The following is a 17,723-nucleotide window of genomic DNA, read 5'->3' on the forward strand; positions in this document are numbered from 1 at the left end:
ACTGGTAATAAAATCCTTGACCAGAAAAATCACGTCAGAATTTCTGGAGAGACTTGGAAAGGTGTCATTTTCACCCTGGATTTTAGAGTCTCTGGCCAGTTCCCCATCACATCAAGGAATAGCAGCTGCATCTCCTCCGCAGCCTTAGGATAGGACATGATCGTCTTCCACATGTTGGCAGCAGCTCTGTGGGGTTAGAGCTCTGTCTCAGGGGGGTCTCAGACACATCGCCTGGCCTGGGCAGCAGTGGGGAGCTGAGCTGGCTGCCAGCTCTGCCTCTGCCCACCGCCGCTGGCCGGCAGCACCCAGGCAGTCCAGGCCTGTGGGGACAGGTCCCTGAGGGGCAGGGAGGGAGCATAGCAGCAGACTCCAGGGCTGACATGCCAGGCCAGGGAAAGGGAGCTGGGAAAGGGAAGTTGTTGCATGGACAAAGACTCTTCAACTAGTTATAGTTAGAAAGTGATACATTTATTACAACACTAGGCACACACCGGGTGTAATCTCACAAAGGCATGTGCAAAATCCATGGGGCTCTTGCCCTCTTTTTATCCACAAAAACCTTACATATTCATATAATATTATTCATATTCATATTCATAATATTCATATAATTATTCACTACACCTATATATGTGTATAACTCCACCTTCCCCCGCTTCATATGAAAATGATTTCAAAGTCCTTTCACACTTGTGCAGTTCCTTCCTCAAAATGAGTCAGTGGGTTTTGAAATGGGTCCATCGTCTCTTTAGATGAAGTCAGGGACGTATTTGGCATGGTTAGGTTTTCACCTTTGTCTTGTTGGCAGGCTTTCTGGTCCCTTGGCCATAATCCAAGCTCTCCAGCCTGGTTCTGGCTGGTTTTGGGTCCCAGGTGTAGTTATGGTTTCTTCATCTTGACGATACCCCATCCTCCCATCCTGACACAACAGAGTCAAGCGAATGATACATTGTCTTAGCTCTAACTGGCTCCATCTGCTAATAATTAACTTTTCTACATTTCTTCTACTCTCCTTGTTGAATTCTTAATCATTATATATATATTGCTTCTATCCCCTAGCAAGGCTCTAAAACCTTTAATTCTTTTAGACTCTTGATTCACATACACTTAAAATACTTTCCTGAAAGCGTACTGTGGGACTCCTGCTGCTGTTCCTTATGGCACGGCTTGTGCATCTCCTGTACCTGATTTATTCACCAGCCTCACCACAGAGGAAGGCTCAGCCTGGGAGAAACTGGCATATTGAAAAACCCAAAATGACTCAGAAGGTGGCCTGTGTGCAATCTGGAGGAGCAACTGAACTAGTGCCTCCTAGTCACATTCTCAGAAATAAAATAACTTTCGCTTCTATTCATCCTATGCCAAGATAAAGAAAATACAGGCGTGCTCACAGCTTTCTGAGAAATCAGTAGAAAGTCCAGTGAATGGCAAATTCTGCTTGTTTTGTGGTTTTCTATTTAAAAGCATGCTCCATTTAACAAATTAATTTCAATTTGTTTAATTTAACCAAGAGTTAGAAACAGCTAAATAATAATGTTAGGGTATACTTCTGATAATTTTGGTGCTGCTAGAATACATTTCAAGGGCGAGTTGGAAAACCCCAAGTAAGAAGTCTCTGACAATGTAAGCTACTTACATGCATGCTTAAATTAGTCAATTTTCAATATTCTGAAAATGTAGAGTTGTGTTTCTTGCACTACTTAGCCTCATCTCAGTTTTGTTAAAGCAAGTGGTAGGTATTTTAGATATTGCAATGGCTGATCATTTACAGCTCACGTAAACCTACCAGAAATTATTTTGGAATGATTAAAGAAATATATCCATTTCATATGTGTATATATGTATATGAATATACATATATTTCATATGTATATATATATATCTGTGTGTATATATGTAATGGCAGAAATATGTATACTGTGCATACATAAAAAGATACTCAGAAATAAATCTCTTATCAGAGCAGTGGAAATAAAAAAGGGCACACTTTTAAATTAAAAAGGAAAGAGTTTTAAAAGTTTAATGGAATATTTTTCCCTGAAAGCAGAAATTATCCTCAGGCCTGAATACTTCTAAATATTTAACTTATGATAAAACTCACGCTGACTGCAGCCTGAGCAGGAATGCAAACCAATAATAATAATAATAATGAAAGAATAGAATAGAAGTGTAGTTGCTGGCTGTTTCCACATAAAACACCAAAGCTCTCAGTGCTGCAACAGTGACGCCCAGTGACTAAGGCAGCTAGTCCTGGGCTCAGTCTGCATTTGGAATGAGCACTAAAGGACATGGATGGAAAGACGTGTTTGTTTACTAAAATCTTCAGTGCAACACTGGACTCATTAAGAGGATAATTAGAAATGTCACAGGAGAATGACATGATAAATAGGTAATCCAGAAAAAATATGTATTGGATTAACCCACATCTGTTTCAGAAGCAGGCATTTGCTGAGCTAAGTAAGGAATATATTATTTTAAAACAAGTGCTTTATCCAGTGAAGCAATCTGTTCGATGATCCTACACACACCTGCATTTTTATTATTTAATGGAATGGAATTCAGTAGGAAATACTTCTACTCTGTTTTGCTGCAGATATGATCTACCTCAGATGTAAATGCAGCTGTATGATGGAAAGTTCTTTCAATTTTTCAAATTAATGAAACAAAAAGATCAAAAAGAAATAAGAAACTTGCCTTTTGTAGGGAAGGTGACAAAATGCTTACTGTCCTTTTACGTAAAACATCTTTTTTTTCTGTTTTGGTTGAAGGCTTTGTGAGTTTTTTTATGAAATTCACACTTCATAAAGCTACTGGCTCCAAAAATGAGTGGTATTTGATTCTGACCTGACCCCCCACTTCCTTAGTTAACCATTTTTTTTTAAATTGGATATGAGTCTTGAAATCTCCACATTATTCAAAATGTCACATGATATGTCCTGTACTTTGGTTCCTGTAATTATACTACATAAGTAGCTTATATCTGGGCTTTTTAAAAAGGTAGCAATGGGAACTAATTTTTTAGGATTTCAACTTCAAAGCATGCTCCAAGCTGTCCATGTTTTACTGTTAAGAAATTGATGAGTTAAAAGTATATGAGTTATGTAAGGTCATAAACAAAAGGATATGCACAGAAAAATGAATTATAAGGAAAACAACTGCACAGATGGAAACAAGAAATGCATTTGTCACATCTGTCCTTTTGCAAGAGGCAGTAGTTTGATTGTGATCCAGGAAAAGAAAAATCAAATCCTTAGGGTTGCATTGCTTCTCCCTGCTTGGTCTAAACAATATTCAGATAATTAAATATGCTGGGTATTTAACCCCGGCTTCATCTGCTATCAACACAGGGAATGTTATATTCTGGTGGTATGCTCATACTGGGTTTCTATAGGATAGAAGACGACAAAGTGTTGCGCCTAATAAAAGGAGAACCTTTTTGTTTTTGTTTTTAAGTCCTAGAGTTGATGGAAGGAAAGTTCCAAAATCTCAACTTCTTTCAGGGAAAGGAACAGCATCAGCTGACTGCAAAACCTCTGTACTTCTGCTGGGCAAAGCAGAAATTTTATTTCAAGAGAACCAATCGCTCATCATAAGACAACTGGACTTGGAAACCAGAAAGGCAGATATTGAATGTATTCCTTTCTGCTGCTCAAACAGGCTGAATAGTTCCTCTTGGGAAGATTTTCAACTAGTAAGAAATTGATCTGATAATCACTTTCATCCATCACTCAATTCCTTTTCTTTTCTCACCCCTGAAGAAAAAAGCACAGTAGGACAGCCCACTTACCCAGCTTACCCTTGATAGCCCGGTTAGAGGTTTGACTTTCAAAGCACAAAACCCAAAGACAAAACACCAGCAAAAATTTGGGTGTTAACTGTTGAAGATTGTCCCTTTAAAAGATGTTCCTACATTTCCATTAGTAATATTATGCCTTCATATGTTACTTAGTTATTACTGCTTTGGAGTGAAGAAAGAAACAAAGCCTAAATTTTTAGAGTTGCCTCATTGTATTATCTCAATTTTCTGCTTTCACAAAAAAATAGTTATCTTCTATGATCATTTCAGTTTCAGTCTTTAGAAAGCCCTTGAGAGTAGCCCTGGTTTTTAAATAAGAACAGAAAGTTACAGGAAAGAAGCAATAAGAGGGGATGGAGGAGTGAATCAGAGAGACAGCTTTTCAAGTGACAGCCCCTAGATTCTGAGCTTGCTTTCACTAAAGAAGGTCTTTCACTTCCATTCACATGTTTTTAGTTGGGATTGAAATATTAAATACTACAGAGACTACAACAAAAATAATGGAACAAGTATAAACCAGTAATAGAGCCATTTGTAAAACTCCTACTGAAAGGAAATTAAGCTATGTTCCTCTTTCAGAACCTAGTTAGGGCTCTTTGTGGACATGAAGATGACCTTAGCTGGAAAAGACATGTGCCTCAGGAGCCTCACAACAATCAGCTAATGTTAAGATAATCTCACATTTCAGCAGAGAAGTGCTGCTAATAGTGCAAAAGTGGCATTTCTGATAGGTACCTGAGTGCTCCATTGTACAGGGAGGGAAAACATCCCTGTGCTGGGAGGTGATGAGTGTCTGTGCTGAGGGAATGCCCCGGGAAGCCTGTGCATGCTATGGTGACAGTGACTGCCACATCTTGGCTCTCTCTCTAAGCTCCCTGGGCTGAGCCACCTATGCTGCTGGTGCTTCTCCTGTCAGCTTGATCTCGGGCTCCTCACGCCTTGTGAGGCTTCAGAAATAGCCCTGCTTTCCCTTCTCATTCAGGCACCAGTGGAAGTATTAAGTTATGATTCAGTTTGTTGAAGACAGGAGGCAGACAGCTCTCAGCTCTGAGGAAATTTGTGAAGACCTAAGCAGTGAGAAAATCAAGTGGAATCGCTAGAGGGCAACAAGACATCACAGATTCTGTGTTGGTTAAATCTCGAGAAATGTCACACCCTCACTCAGAGGCTCGTGTGAAGTACAGTTTATGTAAGCCTTTGTGTTTTCCCAACTGTGTGATATAGTGAATCTTGCTTCAGATTCTTTTTTATAATATTTTTATTGTATATGCACAAACAAAACTTATAATTTTGTGTTGCTTTATCTCTCTTCTGGTACACTAAAACAATTACAAGATTGGATATTTGTGCATCATTTTAATGATGTTGAACGGCATATACTTAGGGCTATGGTGAAGTATAACATACTCTCCTAAAAAAATGCACAATATAGAAATAAAAATGCACAGGTTAGGAAAGTTTGAATTTGTAATTCACTGTCTTTCCCTCCATCCGTTTCAGCTAGCATGAGCAGCAACCCAAGCTGGTAACAGACATTGCAGAGGACAGTGACCCTGCCCCAATTCTCTGAAGCTTTTAGGATAGTAATTAGCTCTTAAATTCCATTTCCTTGTGTCCTGCTGGCACTAACAATGTTAATGTAAAACCAGCTTGCCACACTGTGGTAGAAGTGTAGGCTGTGTAGTACAATGACATGGTGGAGAGAAGGGTGGAGTACCTGGTCTGAAGCCACTGCTGTGTCTCAAGGTAGAATCAAGTGTTTTTAACCTGTGTGTTATAAGCATTTTGCAGATGCAAAGACTTTTACCATTAGTGTTGTTACCGTTGCCTACCTTCTGCAGGCCAGTAGTCAAGACAGAACTCCAGGACAGTGGATCTCCTGGATTTGCATATTGCCTCCTGTTTTGGTTCTTGGAAAAAGTAGGGCTGCCACCAGAAGCAGCACCATGGTGAGAGCTCTCAGCTGACAACATGGAGTAAAGGGATTTTTCCTGTGATCAGAGGGTAGCTGGCAGTGTGCCTTTTCAAGCAGTGTCTGCTCATCAGGCTTGTAATGATGCTGACGTATTACCCTCTTTTTTTTTTTTAATTCCCTGATCTCCCAATTTGTAATTTTATAATTCTATGCACTGTCAGAAGAGTAAATTCTAATCAACTCAGCTTTGGACTCTTCAGAGCCAAGTACTGAGTGTTGCAAGTATGTACAAACAATTTTTTTCACGGCATCTCTGTTTTAGTTTACTCTAGCTGTACTATTGTATGTATCTGCTAATTGATACCTCCTCAGGTAGGGACATTTTCTACTGTGGACAGACAAGAGTTATCAGCAGCCTTCAGGGCACACCAGAGATTAGTGTGATTTTCTGGGCCAGGTCATAGCTGGATGGAATTCTCTGATCACACTAAAGGTTCAAATCAGTTTTGTTTCCATCTTCAAAGTCTGATTCCAGTTTCAACTGAAGCCTTTTATGTTGTAGCTATAATGCAAAGTAAATCAGGAGGACAACTAAATTAATTGCTGGCAACTAAATTAGGAGGACTGCATGTGGGAGCTGGAGAGGCATCAATAGAATAGAAAGCAAAACTGCTTATCTGAAAATGAAATAGTTTTCTTGGATTTTTTATTTTGAGTAAGCATTCTGTGAGCACATGGTGGCATTTTTATTCTCATCCTGTTTTATGATTTGCCAAAGATTTCTTAGGCTAACTTTTAGTCAAAATAAGGGTTTCATTCTCTTACCTGTTCTTTAAAGTACTTTTCTTTATATGTTTTTCTCCAATTATTTGACAATAAGTGTCAAATGTGTTTTAAACTGTAGCTTTTCCCTTCTAATTTTTTATGTCTATGTGGACTATATCTTTTAGAATTTCTTTGAGTTACTTGAGTAAGATCTTGTGAGAAAAAGACTGAGGCTAACACATTGATACAAACCATGAAAATTCTTTTTGTGTGTGTTCATTAAAAAAAAATCTCATAAAAATAGCAACAGAAAATCCACTTGAAATTATGGCCAGGCCCAGTCCCTAGATTTGAAATAAATTTGCATGGATTTGTAATTTCAGACCATTCAGCATCCAATACAACTAAAACCAAAGCAACTTCTTTGTAAATTGCTTGTAGAGTGGAGCAAGGTTGAAACTATCCACACAGATCCTTGTTCATCCATATAGGTGCATTATCAAAGTGGAGAAGTATGTGCATATTTTGAAATCTAGTGAGTTTTGTGTCTATTGCAAATGTACAGACATTTGTTTAAGTCATGGTGTAATTCTAGTGCATCTGCTTTGGACTTTCTTGTGACTCTCAAACAGATTTATGGATAGCACTAGTAGATACTAATTCTCAACAAAATGTTTTCATTTGCTGTGGTGTGACACAAATGACAGACTGACCATTTCCTTTTCACTGACCTCTGCATCTGGCTTGCCTCTTTATCTGAGCTGGTAATTAGTAACTGCACGGTAGAACCCCATCCCCAGCATTTGAATCGTCCCTTTACTTTGGGAGCACTTCTAGTCCATTTCAGGACAGTTAATCCATTTGATTATTGACCCAGTTAATAGTAAGTAGAGTCAGCTGATTACTGACTGTTCTGAAAAGTATTACAAACATTTTTACAGTCAGGAACAACAGCCAGGAGATCTAAGGAGCTGCCAGGAGTCCTTCTGTTTGTGTCAGAGATGGTTAATCCATTAACTGACCAGGACAAACTTCCAGTCTGTTTCAGGATGGTGGTGAACAGCTGAATATAACCTTCAATGAAAGTGATTTAACTACCTGTTTGTTCTAGCCTAGAAATAATTACAATGAGTTACAGCTACTGACAGTGTAAGTTATTGTACTTCAGCTGTTATTTCTGTCTCTTACCTTTTAATTCCTTATCTGGGAAATTCCCATCCTGCGTGTCCAAGACTGAGATTCTCGTGTTCCCTACACGCACGAGTTACAAGGTCTCTGAGGGTCCCCATCCCAAGCCATGGTACTCTTAATGACCTTGCCCTCGAGTTTTAGCACTTACTGGTGCGATGTTTAAATAGAGGGGATGTTGTAGCTGCAGGCAGGATAGCCTTTGTGAACAGCTCCAGACAGCCGGCCGAGCAGCGGAGCTTCTCTTAAAATGACAAAACACCTCAGTCCATCACATCGCAGCTCTTAAATTTGCAAGGAATAGGGCATCCTCACGAGCCGCATCAGCCTGCCAGGTACAATGAATAAATTATCCTACAGTTCCTCACTCTTTTTAAAAAGGGCATTTCATTTTAGCTCGTGCTGTTTGTTAAACAGTCGCTCCAAACTGGAGGCAGATGAGAAGTTTAAACAGGAAGCATCCCCGCGGATCTGTGACTTCTACCCGGAGCCAGCTCCGCAAAACGCCCGAGCGGCGGCGAGCCGAGTGAAGGCAGGCAGGAGGGATTGCTCCTCTGGCAGGAGGGATTGCTCCTCTGGCAGGATCAGGTTGCAGCCCTCCCTGCCTTTGGAGCTTTACACCACACCCCTGCAACGTGAATTAGGAGGGGAGGATCATATTCAGCTCTGATTCAGGAATTCCCTCTTTCTTCAAGAACTGTTGCTAGGAGTTTGGTGAGTACTTTGCAACAGACTTTCGGTTTTAACTGAGTAATTCTTTTTCCTTCAGCTGCCGAAAGCAGCTGGTTGCTTTTCTTTAGATGCAGTAGTAGTCAGATGTTTAGATTCAAAGTCCAGCAAAGAGTGCTGCAAAACTTCTTTTCCTCTACAAATTTGAAACAGCGGGACAATGACTATACTTGTATGATTAATACAGCTAATATTTGGTTGCCATAATCTCAGTCTGAGGTATTTTAAGCTCCAAAACATTTCTTGGAAAGGAAGCCGTCCTAAAGTTGAATAAGTTAATTCTGATCAATAGCTTGAGTTTGAAGAAAAGCTCTTGCTTTTTAAAGCAATTTCTCCACTGCAATAGATCCAAGAGAAACTTGATTCAAGCAGGTTTGCCAGGCTGTTTCAAATCAGTCTGAGGCAAATAACATCTGAAGCAATTTATATTTTAAGGAGTACAGGAAGATTTTAGGAGAATCAAATTCAGCTGATAAGACATAAGCCAATTTCATCCACAGTATATTTGAAATTTACAAGAAACCCCATTTTAATGACTGTAGTGAATGAGTACTTCCAGTTGTAGCAGTGTAACAAACGCACGCTGCCCCCCAAAAAGACCAGAATATTTTTGGTGATTTTTGTAATATTTTACTTAGAGTAATTGATGTAAATTTTAGTAACTGTTTAAAACAAAGAAGTGATACTAGCCTGTATTTTAAAATATTGCTAGAATTGGTTAATATGTTAAAAAAAAATGCAGTTTAAATGAGGAAAAGGCCCATAACAATGAGAAATTATGAGGAAAAAGTAGGGAGAACAAATAGCAATTTGGATTGGGGGGATGGGGAGTTTGTGGATGGTCAGTCTGACTCAGTGCTCCAGGAATTAGCCATGAAAGTTTCATGGGAAACATGTAAAGATATAAACCTTCCTTCCTGAGTGTCTTATGGACAGACACAGAGACAGGAAGTGCAGCTGTCAGTGCAGATAGGGACAGCAAGGGCGTGCTGGAGGAATTGCTAGGCACCCACTTGGGTAAAACTGACAGCCTTTGCCCTTTGGAACCTTCTGCCCATTATTTAATTTCACTAGGAGATGTTTATTACTGTCTGTGAAGGCAACAAGTGCCTGCATCCACAGCAGATTTCTCTGTGTTATTGTTTAAGATGAATTTGAGGATTATAATCAAGCTTACTTTGTTTACTGTACACAGAACAATGTTGAAGAGATAAAGGTGATTAAAGCACATCCTATTCTGGCCTTTTCTCCTGTCAAATAATGCCTCGTGTGAAATGCCTCATTAAAAAGCAGCCATGTGGCCAATTGCTTGATTAATCCATTTATTTGAAAATTTTATGACTTTTATGCCAGGAAGTCACCAAGTGCCCTTTAAATTGCTTTTCAGTAGTCTGTATGTTTGTCCTTACACTGAGCATTGGATAGTTTGTAATTATGAGTTTTAAAGCATTGCAGCTCTCTGGTGTAGCTATGTGATATTTAAGGTGCATTTAGCTTTTTAGTGCAGTGCCCACATTTACTAATATTGCTCATGAAAACTTAATTGTAGTTCATCTAGTAATATTCTAAATGCAGAATAAGAGTTTTATGTTTCTGACTCAGGACAGATAGAAATTTAATGGCATTGAGTTTATCTATCCCTAATCTCATGGGAGAATGATTTTGAAAGCTCAATGGTAAAACAATGACTCTTTGGGGTCTATTTTAGATCTAAAGGGAAGTGAGGGACAGTATTCAAATAGGAGGCAGACTTTCTGGGAAGAGGAAATTTTGAAAAAATTGAATGAAAAGTGATCTTGGAAACAAAGCAAGGGTGTAAAAGAAGGAGCATCCTAGTAGACTCACAAAACATATCCAGATCCACAGTTAGAGGAGGAGAATTACTCAGCTCCAGTTCTACCTGAAGGGACTGTTTGTTGCTCAAATAACTCTTCCAAGTGTATAAATGTAAGCAGACACTGGTACCCAGGTTTCTCCAGCACTGGGGCACTGATATCCTTTATGATATTCTGATTCTGTGCACCTTGCAGTACTTCAGGACACAGAAGACTTTTCCCACTGATATATCAGTGGGATTAGGATTACTTTTGGAAAAAAAATAAAATTAAATCTCCTCTGAAAAAAAAAAATACACAGACTCTCACATCCTGAAAAGTTACTTTAATATCTACATTTACTTTGAAAAGGTGATTCTGGCAGTAATTTTAGCTTGCATTGTAAAATAAGGTGGTATCTGCTCTAAGGTTTTTTTCACTGTCATGATTTTGTTGTTGTGCATTCAGTTCATTCTGAGAATGTCTGCCAGAAGGACTCAGAGCATGTGTATAGGAAGAAGAAAAGAAATTTTAAAATTAAAAAATAAAAGAGAATATCAATAGATATTAGTAGCATTGAAGTTTACATGACTGTGATATCTCAAATTTGGAGCAAAGTGTTAAAAATTTGTCAAATTCCAGTAGTTTCTAGTGTTGTTTGTTTGGACTGCATTCTGAACAGTCACATTTTTTCTCCAGAGAATCAGAAGAGGCTGATGGGGGTGTTCCTATCTGAAGCTGCTCTTTGCAGTGAAAGCAGGGAAAACTCTCTTTAAAAACAGGGACAAATTACCCACTTCTGTATGTTTCTCTTATGAAACCATTTTAACTTTACAATGGGGACATAATTCCCCTGAGGACAGAATGAAGCAAAACCATATGGAGAATTGTATAACTCCTTTCCCCTCATGGTTACTTCACAGCAAAATAGACTCATTTTAATCCTTTTAATTTTCTCTCCCAACTCTTTGGTTTCTGGATTATTCCCTGTGCTGTTAATAGAGCTGTTTATTTTCCATCTTTAGTATTGCTGCCATCTTCCCTGATGAGTGCCTCTCATAACTGAGTGTAGCTCTGAAGTTTACTGGGTAATTTGATTTACAGTTTAGTGAGAAATTAAAACTAGGCTTTGCTTATAACCCAGTGTATAAGTTGGACCACAAGAAAGTTCAAGTTTTTTCAGAAAATTAAACCTTCCTTCAGAAAATAAAGCATTCCAAGAGAACTAATTTTAATGTAACTGCATTGAAAAGAGTAGTTTCAGCAAGTAAGTTAGAAACACAAATTTTATGTGAAGAAATCACTCAGTTGGTACTGTCTTTATGAACTCCTAGAAAGGTCTCTCAGTGTGTTGGCATTTGCTGTATGTCCACAGGAGCTGGCAGTGCCATCAGGATGAGAATCATGATCTGTACTGTGGTGGGAGATGAAGGGAATGCAACCCTTCTCTTCTATGGCATTGTTATTTTATGTTGGTTTCAAGCGGCTGTAGGGTGATAATCTGAGACAGTTGGAATCCTGGGTGATTCTCACTGAAGGCAGTTTCAGCATTTCCGACTTGTGACGATCACACATCCACTGCAGGAAGTGTCTGTGCTGTTTCCAGCAGGGAAGATAGAGACCAGGTGAGCTAAACTTGCCTGACAGAGCAAGGAAATTTGTATTTTGACCCCTCTGTATGTGTGAAAATGTGATTGATGTGATGATAAGGTTACAAAAGGTGAATGGGTATGATCAAAAGCAGTCACAAGAGGCATCACTGGGGCAGTAGTTTCCTTCTGTGCCTGCCTGTGGTATTTTCAGCATCTGACAGCTTCACAATTGAGAAGTCATGCTTCCACAGAGCGTGCAAATGGGAAATTACACACCATTGGGTTATATATATATAATATAGTACTGAAATTACTCTCCCTGCTAGAAAAGCAGGTTGTGCTAAGTTAACTGACATCTAAATACACTTTTCCAGTCCAAACTGCTAGGAAAAAAACAGGTTAGACATTTTTTAGTGCTTAGATGTAACTAATATTGCTGCTTGTTTGTTTTGCTAGTGGATTTTGTGCTCTGGAGTGGTTTTTATTAGGATACTTAAAGCATTCCTTGTTTGAAAATAGAATCAGATGGCCAATATTTTTGCTACCAACGGGTAGTTTCTGTCCTAGCAGTACAGGCCTGAATGTAGTGGGTTTGTTTTGTTTATTAAGATTTATGAAATTATGTAAATTAGTTATTTGCTTTAGTCCACATGTAAAAATATTTTGATAGGAGCAAAAGATTTCTTTTCCCTGTTGAAAGCTGTATCAAAATGAAAATGAGCTAGTTATGTGATTTGCTGTAGACAAACCCAGTGTTCCCGTGAGAAATGCAGTTATTTTAATGAATCAGTCTTAATTTCAGAAGTTATAATTCACTCTGGCTGTTGCATCAGGTGCTCTGCACTGCTTGGTCAGGAAATTAGGAAAATTGTTTGCAGGCTTCTGTAGCCAAGGCTTACTGTCACTGTAGGCCTGCCTACCTGATTATATCCAGTTCCCATCTCTTGGGTCATGGATACCGTGGCTGGGACACCTGACTGAGCCAGGCAAGAAAGAGAAGTCAGTGGAGAAGGAATTTAGAGCCTGAGCTGTGTCACAAGAGAAGTAGAGTGGAGACAGGATGGCAGAAGTACCCAGTGCCAGTTGTAAACAGACCAGCAGAAGGGAAAAAATAGGTCCTGGACCTAAGCTGGAAAAATGGAAAACAGTTTTAAAGCAAGATTGAAAGAAGTTAACAAGGAAAATAAAAAGGCAAGAGGTCTACAGGCATTTAAAAAAAAAAAAAAAATATATATATATATATATATATATATATATATATATATGAGACTTCTTGTGCTGGGTTTATTAATTTATTTTTTTAGATTTCCATTTCAAAATATGATGAGGTTTTTGGGGTTTTTTTTGGCAATTCTTTTATCAAGTGTGTTTGAAAAGCATGATTTATAGCCTTCATAAAATCAGAAAGCAGGTGGGAGTTTAAATCTGAAACAGATTATACAACATTTTCAGCATAAAAGCTAATAAAAACATTAGTTTTTCAAAATTTTCCCGGTAGTTCCCAGTTTTCACTTCACTTTCCAGTTTTCACTAGGTAACTTCAGACTCTGAGATAGAGCAGCAGCAAAGCATTTATGCTAAATAGTGAAAGGTAGGAAACCAACCATAATTCTCTTTCATGACAAGAAGGAATTTGAAGTTCTCAGAGGAAGTGGATGGAGACCCTGGTCTCAGGACTGACACAGAATATGGGAGCTGCTGCAGCAGGGCACAGAAAAAGGGAGATAATTTGGGATGGGAGGTGGAATTTCCATAGCTTTTTCTTTCACTCAGTAATGTTTGCATGCTCATGATTCACAGTGCACTGCCTGAATTTACTAAGCTGCTGTGACAGCACAAGGCTCTGGTGACTTGGTGGAAATCAGTTTAATTGACAGCTCATCACTGACTCAGGTATCACCATCAGAACAGGGGTAGTAGAATTCCTATCACCTATCATATTTACAGCTGAGGGAATGAGAAAACAGCTCCAAACCAGCACATGGAATAAAAAAATTTTCGAGGGAACACTGACTCTGCCAGCTGGGAGACAATGCTGCAGGTAAGACTTTGTCACGTGAGTTGGTAGGTGGTACAAGATACCACAGAGCAAAAACAATGCCTCTGAACAATAGTGGACTGAAAAAAGTCTGCTTTTATATTAGAAGTGTTACAACCCTGTCTAGTTAGACCTTTTAATCATTAATTTTAGGCTGTGCTAAATTGGACCTCTGACCATGCACATCCTACCTCCTGCTATTAACTCTGCTTAATTATATCCTCTGCCTTTTTTTTTTTTGTGTGTGTGTTTTTATTTCCTGGGCTGTCAGGGAGAATGAGTCACTTTTGCAGTCATTGCAATGTCACTTTAGGCCTTTTTCTAAGGATGACTTTTTTTGGCTACTACGGGAAATGCTAGTTTTGTTTTTCTTTTTCCAGTTAACTTGTTAGAGATAAATGCCATGCTGAAAAAAAATAAAATGTTTGTGACTAAACATTCAGGGAACCATAGAAATTGATGTAAAAGAGACTGCTAAGTATATAAAAAAAAGTATATATATATATATATATATATATATATACATAAAAGTCCTATCTCCAAAGGCTGCAAAATGCATGGACGACACTGAGTTTTATACTTTTCCGGTTTTGGCAAAAAAATCTTGAGATCTTCCTTTTATTTTTTGTTTTGGGTGTCAGGATAAAAAAGGCTTGGTTATAAGGCCAGGTAGTAAGGATCTGTTACTGGGAGCTTCCTTGATTGCAAATAAATCAGTGGTAATTATTACCCACAGACCTTTGATCTCCTTTGTCAAGTAAAATTCTTGTTGTGTGTTATAAAATGTCTCATTTAAAGGTGGGGAGATTGGGAGCAGTGGAATGCCAGTTGCAAAGGAATTGTCTGTATGAAATATACCTTAATGATAAAATGAGCATGAATGCTGGACTGATGCCTGGCTATCCTAAGCTAGAATCCTCCTGGATGAAAAGGCTTTATGTACTCTCAGAAATGTTCAGAATGTGGCTGAAAAACTCAGACAAAATTGAAACATTTCCTATTTTTCTCACGACAGAAAGTTTTTTTACCAATGTGTGCATTTGACATTTTACCAAGCCGAATATCACAAAGTATTTTGAATTTTACAGTCCATATAAATACAACACCAAAAAATCAGAATGCTTAAAAAAAATTATTCCAGTATCGTAAGACTTACAGCTTTAAAGTTCTGTTACTGGGCAGCTGAACATCCAGTCAGAAAACGTGAAGTTTTTTCAAGAGGGTTTGGGTTTTAATCGAAAATCCAGCCCCAAATATGCTTTGATCTGGAATTTCATTCTTCCTTTGGAAATAATAAGAAATAATTAGAGCACAGAAAGATTTAAGCATTTTATTACCAAAACCTTCACCCCACTCATCCCACCTCCACCCAAACCTGACCCAGTGTTCTGGGACTGTGTGACCTCCTGGGAACGTGAGCAGGAAGATAAAGGAGATTGTGTTTGGTCAGGAGACTTTGCAGCGAGGCAGATACACTGCTGCACAGCCTACATTGTTCCTGTTGGGAACTGGCCCAACCACTGAGATGCCCAGCTTCTGACACACTTTTGACCCTTCCTCTTAAGGGCAATGTAGGTGTTGGAAGAATAGAAATACTGTACCCTGGTAAGGGTTTTTTTCCTCTGTTTAATGCAGTAATTTGTCCTCATAATCCTCAGAATTGTCCTCACAGTGACAATTCTATATGGTAGCTCATGATACACAAAATTCTATTTCCAAATGAAAAAAAATATAGAAATTCATTAAGGATTTCTATTTTTGCCTGATTGCCACTCTTCTACTTGGGGCAAAGCTTTTAAGAATATGGAATAACTGACTAAAAATTGATTAATAAATTTTGCAAACTAAATCTCTACTCTGTAGATTCCTGGAAGAAGGAATCAAAGCCTTACTTTAGGTGACTGAAAACCAGATTCAAATAGAATTTTGCTGAACAAGTGAGAGTTTTGATGGCATATTTGGAAAAACTCAAACATGGAAAACGAGGGCTCAGGGACAAACATGGAATTAATCCATGGATTACTGAGGTTGTGGATAATTAACAAGTTCCTTTATGAAAAGCTGCAATTGTGCCAATGATTACTTCTAAAGAAAAAAATGTACTAGAAACTTGCTCTTTCCCATGTAATTTCAAAAACTATAACTGTATTTTGTAATTCTTTATTAGAGTGACCTCACTGGAGCCAGGCAGTTTGAAAGTTATTACTCTGTATCTAAGTATCAAATCTGAATATTTAATGATATTTCTGCTTTAAGTGAGCCTAGACAAGGTCAAACCATCACCAACTTTGTTTATATTGTAATGCTAAGTATCTGTGCAGTTCTTTGAATTTTCTTGCTTGATATTTCTCCCCATACCATTTTTATTAGTTGTGGATTTATTTTCATTTTAGTTGAGGTCAAACTAACATCATAAATCAGACATCTCTCAAATCACAAAGACAGTCATAGACAACTTTAGGTCACTTTGTACGGAGTTAATTTCTATTTTAAAGCATGACTGGACTTTTTATCGGGGTGAATAAAAAGATTTGTTGTAACTCTTTTTTTTTTTAAACTTTGAATGAAAATGCATAATTCCTCCAAGGTCAGGCACTACAAAACTTTGTATATAAAGGCTTGCAAAACTGTAGTTCCAGTTAGAATTATGGTAAAAGATGCTTCTTCTGTTTCTTTGAAAAATACCTGAAAATGAGCAATTCAAACTCTTGCTCATTTTTTCCGTTTACAGAATATTTCAAAACTTGTGCATTGGTTTCTAATCCAAGGGAGGTTATTCCATCTCTGTTAGAAAACAATAATTTCTGATTTTTTTCCCAGAATTAAAGAGTAGTCTTTGAGGAGAGATTTTTAAATCATGATTAAAAGCACAAAATGAGATAGGTATTCATTTGCAAAATGTTTTGCCAAACTGTAAAAGCATTTTATTTGTTCCTGTAGAAGTTAAGCTTAATAATTGAGTTTAGAAGGAATCAAAACATGCAATTTTTTGTTTATTTTGCCAGGAACGCATTATGATGTAGAATTTACCATGGTCATATTTTCTGGCTAAAATAGAAATTCTTTTAAACCCCAAATTTTTGTTACTTTATGGAAAAAAGAAAGAAAAAATGAAGAAATCTCAGTGTCTTTCACTGCATTATATACTGAAGCCTTCTAAAGGGTATTGTCAAATTTTAAAATGGCCTAAAAATTAGCGCTGCTCATGGTTTCATCAAGATCTGTTTTTAAGAATTCATTCCCTTTCTATTATATGCTGCAAGCTGGGAAAACACTGAGTGTGCAAGAGGGAAAAACTGCTAAGTTTTCTAGAAAGAAATGAGAATTGTGGCTCTGATTTGGTGAAGACATGCTGTCTCCACAGGCATGCAAACAAAAACACTGAAGGCCAAAGAGTGTCTGAAGGCTAGGAACTTCCTAGCCCTTAGATTTTTAGGTTTTATTTACTTAATATTAATTAACATAGCAAAAAATAATTAGTATTCTACTTTAATAGAAGAGGGTAGGGAACTAGGGATTATGAATGGGGAATTGATCTGTTGGTAACAAAGAAGATATTGAGTCTATTCTCTAATTAAAATCCAGCGATCCTTAAGAAGCTTTTAGTTAGCTGGAAAATATGCATTTCTAAAAAAGGTTTTTCAGAGTTAATTTCATGTGTGCGTGCGTAACCTCATCTTTGGCAACCTGAACATGCTAGCTGCCATGGAATAAAAGTGTTTTCCTTCTGTCAATGATTGCACTGATTTGATTAAAAGTGAAAAATAGTAGCTCTGTACTTAAGTGAGGTTCTTGGCATTAAAGAGATCTACAAGATATAAAATCCTGCTTAAAGTGCTGAAGCCCACATTGCAAAAAATTTACTGATTCCTCTGAAATGCAACTT

General features: G+C 37.9%; 1 protein-coding gene across 7 annotated transcripts in view; it reads left to right on the forward strand.

Moving 5' to 3' along the window:
- The window catches only part of TFPI (tissue factor pathway inhibitor), a 141,943-nt gene that overhangs the window by 98,232 nt on the left and 25,988 nt on the right, over positions 1–17,723 (forward strand). For 3 of the 7 annotated variants that reach the window (XM_014259093.2, XM_014259094.2, XM_014259095.2), the window contains exon 1: positions 8,186–8,378. The exons of 1 other annotated variant lie outside the window; for it this stretch is intronic. The gene's annotated coding sequence lies outside the window, so the exon portion shown is untranslated. Of the gene's footprint in view, positions 1–8,185; positions 8,379–13,751; positions 13,841–17,723 lie in introns of those variants that run through there. 3 more of the 7 variants (XM_014259091.2, XM_014259092.2, XM_088058955.1) reach the window with 2 other exon arrangements.

Source organism: Pseudopodoces humilis, chromosome 8 (genome assembly GCF_049639895.1).
Source record: "Pseudopodoces humilis isolate 2021_Gansu_Grassland_sample_001 chromosome 8, ASM4963989v1, whole genome shotgun sequence".
Lineage (NCBI taxonomy): Eukaryota > Metazoa > Chordata > Aves > Passeriformes > Paridae > Pseudopodoces > Pseudopodoces humilis.